The sequence below is a fragment of the Globicephala melas genome, chromosome 12 (genome assembly GCF_963455315.2).
Source record: "Globicephala melas chromosome 12, mGloMel1.2, whole genome shotgun sequence".
Classification (NCBI taxonomy): domain Eukaryota; kingdom Metazoa; phylum Chordata; class Mammalia; order Artiodactyla; family Delphinidae; genus Globicephala; species Globicephala melas.
This window is the reverse complement of record NC_083325.1, coordinates 12,915,447-12,923,246: the sequence shown is the minus strand read 5'-3', so window position 1 is coordinate 12,923,246 and position 7,800 is coordinate 12,915,447. Positions and strand designations below refer to the sequence as shown.

General features: G+C 44.9%; 1 pseudogene; it reads right to left on the bottom strand.

Moving 5' to 3' along the window:
• Positions 1-601: 601 nt before the first annotated feature.
• Positions 602-925, bottom strand: LOC132598262 (mitoregulin-like; annotated as a pseudogene).
• Positions 926-7,800: the final 6,875 nt, after the last annotated feature.

The window sequence follows — 7,800 nt, the reverse complement described above, 5'->3', positions numbered from 1 at the left end:
ACAATAGCCCACCCATTGATTCCTCTGAGCTTAATGAGTACCACTGTGTCAAAGAACCAGTAGGCTACTCAGGGCAGGAGTTTTATGTGACCAGAGACAGGGTAGATGGCACAAGATATACATGAATCATGACAGTGCCCAAATATGGCAGAATGTGACCAAAGAGTGAAGAGTCTTCTTGGACACCCATAGGAAATGGAGGCAATTCCATGGGAGTGGGTAGACTGAGAAGGTTCCTGTGGAGGGTTAAACACAAACCTTTACAGATGCTCAAGCATGGTGGGGAAAGTAGCTACAGAAACTGAGAAACCTTGGTGTTAATGAATGTAGGTAAAGTCAAGTCCTGTTACTTAGAAGGGCTGGAAAATTCCTCCAGAAGGCCTGGAAAGGGACTTGGAATTATTTCGGTGGAGAATACTTTTCCTCAAGAAGGAGAATTATAAAGCATCAGAAATTACTTAAAGTTACTTAAAGATTCGCTAACAGCCACTAAGGAGAGCCTCAGAAACTTGGGATTCTCTTCGGCAACTGCTAAACTCTCTTCGCTCCCAGAATGCTACTCTCAAGGTGCTGCCAGGGTAGGACTCAAGGGCCAGGAGACCTAGGCTACATCCTTTTTTTTCTCTGCCCAGTTCTCTCTATCCATCTTCAACAAGTGATTCTGGGAAGAGCCCAGTACTGTGCGCAGAAAGTATGAGGGCAGGCTTGCTTGGGCAGGAGCCCCACAGCCCAGGCGAAGTGGCCACACAGAGTCACAGGCCAGGTCCAGCTTCTTCTGCATCGCCACCAGCTTGTCCTGCAGCCTCTTCCTTCTCCAGTCCAGGTAGCGCCACCGCAGCCAGTGTGCCTGCCAGTCCAGGAGCACTCCAGAGGTGAAGGCCACCAACACAGACGGCTACAGCAGCCTTTCGAGCACGTCCACCATTGGCTGCCAGGCATGCAGTGCCCAGACACATCCTTGAGGTTACTAAAGCCTGGCCAGTGTTTCCTGGTGCCATGTTGTCATGTGAACAGGTGTCTAACCAATCTCACCATTGTCCCCCAATCAATACACCCCTGGAGGACCTTGGCCCTCGCTAGAACTTTACAGTAAATGCATGAGGGGGTATCCATTAGAAAACATTTCTGTGTAAAAAAAAAAGAACCAAACAAACTTTAAAAGCTTCTCTCATTTTTGAGAGTGGAGACAGTTTGTCAGTTGCCGGGAAGAATGCCCACCCCCAGTTCTGCTAGAAATCTGGGCTCAGTTAGTAACAATGGTTTCTGAACCCCAAATTGAACTGTGCAATCTCATCTACAATTGTATCTATGAGGATGATGGGACAACGTGTTTGAAACTGGTTCAGCACATACAGGCAGTCACCATTGTGTAGCAATAAGAGTTCCAGTTGGCCAACCCGAGTCTGAGTCCTGGGAACCTCACTTGCTCTGTGAACTTGAGCAAGTCTCAGACTCCCAGAGTCAACACCCAACCTCAGAGCGCCTCATGGTGTTACAAGAATAAAACAGACCAATCTTCTAAAATGGCCAAATGATATATTATTGTTATTATGTTGCCAGTAAATAGTAAGAAAGTCTTTAAGTTAGACTACAGAGCCTAGACTTTAAACATTTGATGATGACTATCCCAGCATGACATTTTTCCTCCTCTGCCATTCTCAGCTCAGTAACACATAGCAAGTCTCCTTCTGCCAGTTACCCTCAATCATTTTTAGCAGAGAAACTTCACAGCCCCTTGCCCTCTAAAATGAGTTTGGAACTAAATCAGGAGGTTTGAGGAAGAGCGCTTCGTGAACTAAAACTGATGATTCATTTGGGAGCCTACGTCTTATTTTCATGTAGCGTACTTCCGAGATTTGACTCACTTTGGGCTGGAGCTATTAGAAAATATCCATAGGGCCTTAGTTTGGGAGTGCTCCCAAAGCACATCCTCTGGGACCATCCTGACGCCAGGCACTTTCACATCCTTTAAAATACACAGTTTAATCCAATCCTCAATGAAACTTCTACGGTTGAAATAAGTATTCCCATTTAACAGACAAGGAGACTGAGGCTCAGGAAAAAATGAGAATGTACCCAAAGTCATACAAATAACTATCAGGGCTGGAATTTTAACTCTTTTCTTCAAGCCCCATATTCTTTTCACTATACCACCCCCGTAAAGAAAAGTCTCAGTGAACCAAATGAATTATTTGGGGCTCCTTCTCATAGTATATTGACTCAAGAGCTTCACTGAGTCTTCTAGTCCATCAGCAGGGCTGAGATAGACAAAGTATCCAGTGAAATAGACTACAGAACCCAGAGACAGAGCTGCATGTGGACGGACACCACTTCATATAGAATACAACTGGTGTTGCAGATCAACAAAGAGAGAATAGACAGTTCAACAAATCTTGCTGGGACAACTGGTAAACCATAAAGAAAGACTAAATTTTAATCTACTTCACAGCATATATAAAATCAATTTAAGTTAGCTTAATATCTGTGGAGAGTAAAATTTAAAGCTTTAGAAGAAACTGGGGGGGACTATCTTTATGACCTCAGGAGACGAAATACTTTTATCTGAAAACACAATATAAAAAATAAAGCTCATAAAGAAAAGATTGTTAACTTTGACTAAATTGAAATTAAGAACGTGGGTTCATCGAAATACACTATAAAGAAAATAAAAAGACAAGCCACAAACTGGGAGAAAATATTTGCAACACATAATCAACAATAGATTTTCAGAAGAGAACTTCTGCAAATCACTGAGGAAAAGCCAAACAATTTGACAAAAATAGTCAAAAGAAATCATGGATAATCATTTTACAGAAGAGGAAACGCAAGTCGCCAATAAACATACAAAACTTCACTCAACCTCACGGGTAATCAGGAAAATTAAAATTCAGACAACAATGAGAAACAATTTTGCACCCCAAAATCTAAAAGTCTGATAATACCAAGTGTCGGTGGAAAAAGTGAAGCAAGCAAAGTCTTATTACTGGTGGGAGTGTACCCTGATACAGCCACATTGGAAAAAAATTCGCCATCATCCATTACATTGGAAGATAAGCGTTCCCTGTGACCCTGAAGTTATACTCTTGGATATATACCACAAAAGGCACTTGGCCCTTGCAGCAAGAGACAGTGAAAAGAATGTCCATGGCAGCATTACTGTAATAGAAAAATATACTGGAAACACGTCAGCCAAGCAAATGTTCATTAACAGGAAGATGGTTGAATAACTTTTGACATAGTCCTGGACTGCAATAGCATACGGCCATGAAAAGAAAGTACACATGCCAACATCAACACACAGGAACCTCACAAGCATCTGCTGAACAAAATGAGAACAAACTCAGCTGCACAAGAGTATACATATTGCATGATACCACTTATATAAAATTCAAAACTATGAAATATTAAGCAATCTATTGTTTGCAATACATAGATTCAGGGCCAACTACAAAGAAAAGTAAGAGGAATAATGGACCCAGAATTTAGGATACTGGTCACCCCTGCTGGGAGAAAGGGGTCAGGGGTCTCCAGTTTCTATAAAGGCTATATTGTGAGTATGATAGAGGACCCAGGCAAGGAATATTAATATTTATAATTCAGAGTGGACAACCATCTAGTGCCCTGGACACACCTCAGCCCAGTACCAACACTACGTTCTTCTTATTGAAGTCTATACAGCCAGCGCCTGGCACATAGATCATTACAGATGCATAATGATAACTTGATGAGGGAATAAACGGTAGAGGATTGATTAGATGGATGGGTGGGTGGACAGATGGAAGACTGAATGAAGTGGCCAGCTCAGGGCCTAAATAACATGAAGGTATTTAATAGAAGTTCGAGGGTAAATGGGAGAAAGAAGCAGGACGCTAAACAAGACTTGAGAACCACAACCAGAACTTCCTTTCTCTCATCTCTTGAATGCACTCAATAAGATAAAATTAGAATCATCTAATTTAACCTAAGCCTGATTGAATCCCTCTTTGTTAAATGGAAAGAAGACTGACTATTAATTCTACACAGTCCTCTCGCCACTACCCCACCCTCACTAGTCGGCTTGGAGAATTGCCTCTTCTTTCCCAACTCACTCTTGCTTTGCCCTGACCCTTGTTCGGTCTTTCAAACGCACTTTGATTATGGACATTCTTTACTGATTTGCAAGCGTGATGCCCTTCTCGGCCCTTCTAGGCTGTAGGCTTGATGAAGGGAAGTGTGTCCTATTCATCTGTTCATCCTGCACCTATCACAGCACTTGACAGATCACATGTTGGACACATACTTCTTTTGAAATGAACAGATCCTGATATGCGTTAAAAGCAGTGAACCTAAGTCAATGACTCCAAAACTCAAGTATCAATAGATTAGCAGAGTAGGGATCTCAAAGTCAGAAGGAAGGGTAAAAATACAAAGTAGACTCTAGGCTGATTATGGCTAGGATGTAGAAAAGCAATTTAAACTGAAGTCTCGCTGGGTCCTCTCAAGCCAAGCAAATCTGACGCACATAATACACCTAGCCTGGGCCACACACAGCCCAGGGGATAAAGTGGGTCCATAAAGTTTGGGCTGAGATATCTTGAGAAGGTTGAATAGAAGCCAGTTTTGTGAAAATACGGCATTTGAAATGAAAATTCTTTCGGGTATTGATCCCTGGAAAACACATTAGGGCGCCCTGCAAATAAAAACGGGCAGGTGACAAGGCCAGGAAGACGTGCAGAGATACAGCGAGGTGAGTGAGGCGGGTGGAAAGTCATGCACAGAGAAGTGTGAACCTTGGATGGAATTAATCACACCTCCAATCGCTCAGGCCACAGTCTGCATCGATCCTATAGTAATTCTGGTGCAGTAGGCAAAGCTCAGTTGAAATTCTTCTAGCACACGCTGCTGGAAACTCCTCTTTGAAAAATCTATCCAAGTTGCTTGATTTTGTTTATGCACTAAATGCTTCTTTGCATCCAAATGGAAAGGCAAAACTTGAGGAAGAGATAGGTTAGAACTCATAATTGGATCTGATGATTACTTCCTTCTTCCTTTCAGGACTATTTTCAAATATTGGTAGTTTAGCCTGATTGGTGAAAGCTGTTATTGTTCAGATACTGGGTGACGTGCCTCACAACAGCAAACAGGGCGGTTACAACTTGTTGACCAGTTGACTACTCACTACGTGCAGGCACTATCTTAATCCGTGAATGTGTGTTATCCTTGTAGCAGTCATAATAGTGCCCTCAGGTCGGGATTACTACCCTATTTTCTATATGAGAAAACTGAGTCTTGAGAGATAAAGCAGACTGAGCAGCAGTTTGTCTCCAGGGCCATCTAATTTAATCTCCTTCCAGCTGATATGCATAAAAAGACATCTCTAAGGAGCACTGGGCTCTCTACAAGTATTGTCAGATATTTCTACCCACATTGAGGGCAAAAAACAACCACCACTAAATCATGGGAAACTTGTGGGCAGGAATCAGCACAGAACTGGGTATCATGAAACTCAATACATCGACTGACTGAATTTTGTTTGGGGACCGCGTGAAGCCTCAGGGCTTTGAGAATGTCAGCCGATGAGACCTTCCCATTGTCAGTGGTCCTTCTTCTTTCCTTTTCCTCTTTTCTCCCTTCTTCCCTTTTCCTTCCTTTCTCTCCTGCCTGCCTTCCATTAAATGAGTATTTTCAAGCACTTGAGGTGGGATACAGAGATAAAGTAACGTGGACCCCGCACTCGGGTACCTTGAAGGATAGACATGGGAACACACCACAGCACAGTGCGAGAGAGGCTACACAAACTCCAGGACATAGAGGACAGGCAGAGTCAGGTTCATGTCCTTCTCTTCATGTTCAACTAGTAGGGTACAGGGCCATGCTTCCAAGTGGGAGAAGACCTGGCATGTGAAGGCAGGTCTGCAAATGAAGCAAACCACACATTACGTACAGGAAGGACAGTGCAATCTCATGAAGGAAGAGCCATCTGCCAGAGATGGAGAGAAGAGGGGACAGGAGAGAGAAATAATTGTCCTGAGCCCTAGGAAGAGGGGAAATCAGCGAAATTCCCTCCTGACCAGTCACACACTCACTCCCACTCTCACCCCTTCTGTCTCCCAAGGAGGACTTTGACTTCTCTCCATACTTGATCTCGTAAATAAGAATGGGGAATGTACATTTCATCAACACTGAAGAGAGCAGGACAGAGCTGGAGCCCGCGTGGCAAGTGGAGGGGGAAGATCAATTCCAACATTTATTATTATTATTATTTCGAGGAGAGGGAGAAAAGGCAGAAATATTTCCAAAATGTCAACACTATTAAGGAAATTGGAACACCTTAATCCATTTAAATGTCAGCTAGAATCAGGCGTAGGGTTTCAGGAGGGGAGAACGAGAAAGTAAGGAGGGGCAGAGGGAATTAATGCCAGATTCCACATAATCTATCAAAGTTTCTTTCTTTTCTTAATATATTAAATATTAAATGCTTCTTTGCATCTGAGTGAGAGAGGAGAGAGAAAGGGACCAGTGTGGAACTCATAAATGCCTAGATAATTGGTTTTGAGGGTTTTTTTCTTCTTTCTTTCTTTCTTCTTGGCGGATTCTCAATTTCCCTATAAAAGAGAAAATTCATTTCCAGCCGCTAATGTAATGTCAGCGTGCTGTTTACTAAGCATGGATGATGTATAGGGGGACACTACTTTCAGAGGACTACTTAATGATGCATAGAATTAAATCCTGAGCTCCTCAGCTGAGCCTCCTCCCTCCCTCCTGGTTCCCAGGCTCCCAGTGCATCCTGGGAGAAGCAGGATTGGCCTAACCTGCCTCCCTGGTCACGAGAATTCTGGGGTCTCTGCCGGGGAAGCTTGAAGATAGCCCCTTAGCCTCAGCAGACACATTTGCCCCTGGCATAGCCTGGGATGACGTCCCGGGCAGAAAGAAACTGATGGACAAGGGGAAAGATGGCTGCTCAGCGCTGGGGAGACAGAAGAAGGGCGTTAATGGGAGGCACTGGTTGGGGGGTGAGGGGGATGTGGGGGATGGGAGGGCAGAGGGCAGGGTGAAGTTGGAGAGCCTTGGGAGGGACAGGGCTGACCAGGAGGAGCTGGAGGTGGAGCTTCTCTGAGCTCACCCTCTGCCCTCTGGAAACTGCAGCATTTGGTTGTCTAGGAAAATAGATGTGGGCAGTTCAGCTGCATCCCTGGGGGCCTACGAGGCTATCATTGCCAGAGCAGCACCTTAGTTCTTTTCCTGCACCAGCAGCTCATGCTGCTTTCACAGCGGGGCTGGGCAGCCTGAGGGGCAGCACCCCACAGTGGGACAGCCCAGCTTCCTGCCCTGTGGAAGTGACCCAGCCATGCCACCTAAGAAACCGCTGGTGGGCCGGCATGGAAACTGGGAGAGAAGGCAGGAAGGTAGACAAAGGGGCTGGTGGTGAGCTGAGGGTAGTTGGGGAAATGCACGTCTAAGTGTGACGGTGTGAGGAGGGGGTAACCACCCAGTCCGTTCTGCATCTCCTCCAGGGCTGCTCTGCCCCCCTCCATCCTACTGAGGCTGGTCCCCCTTCTCCCCCTGGGTAAGAGGGTGGCCTCATTTTCTTTGTCCTCCTGGGCATTTGATCTCACTGACCACTTCTTTCTGGAAGCCCCCTACTCCTCTGGCATCGTTGACACTGCTCTACTTCTGACAGCTCATTGCCTGTATCCCGCCTGTGTGTCTTTTTTCCCTCCCATCTACACACCGTAGACTTTCTATGGGCGCTTTCTTGGGAGCTCACTCCTTCTCTGTGTTTTCACTCCCTATACAGGTTCCTGCCTTTCATGACTCCAA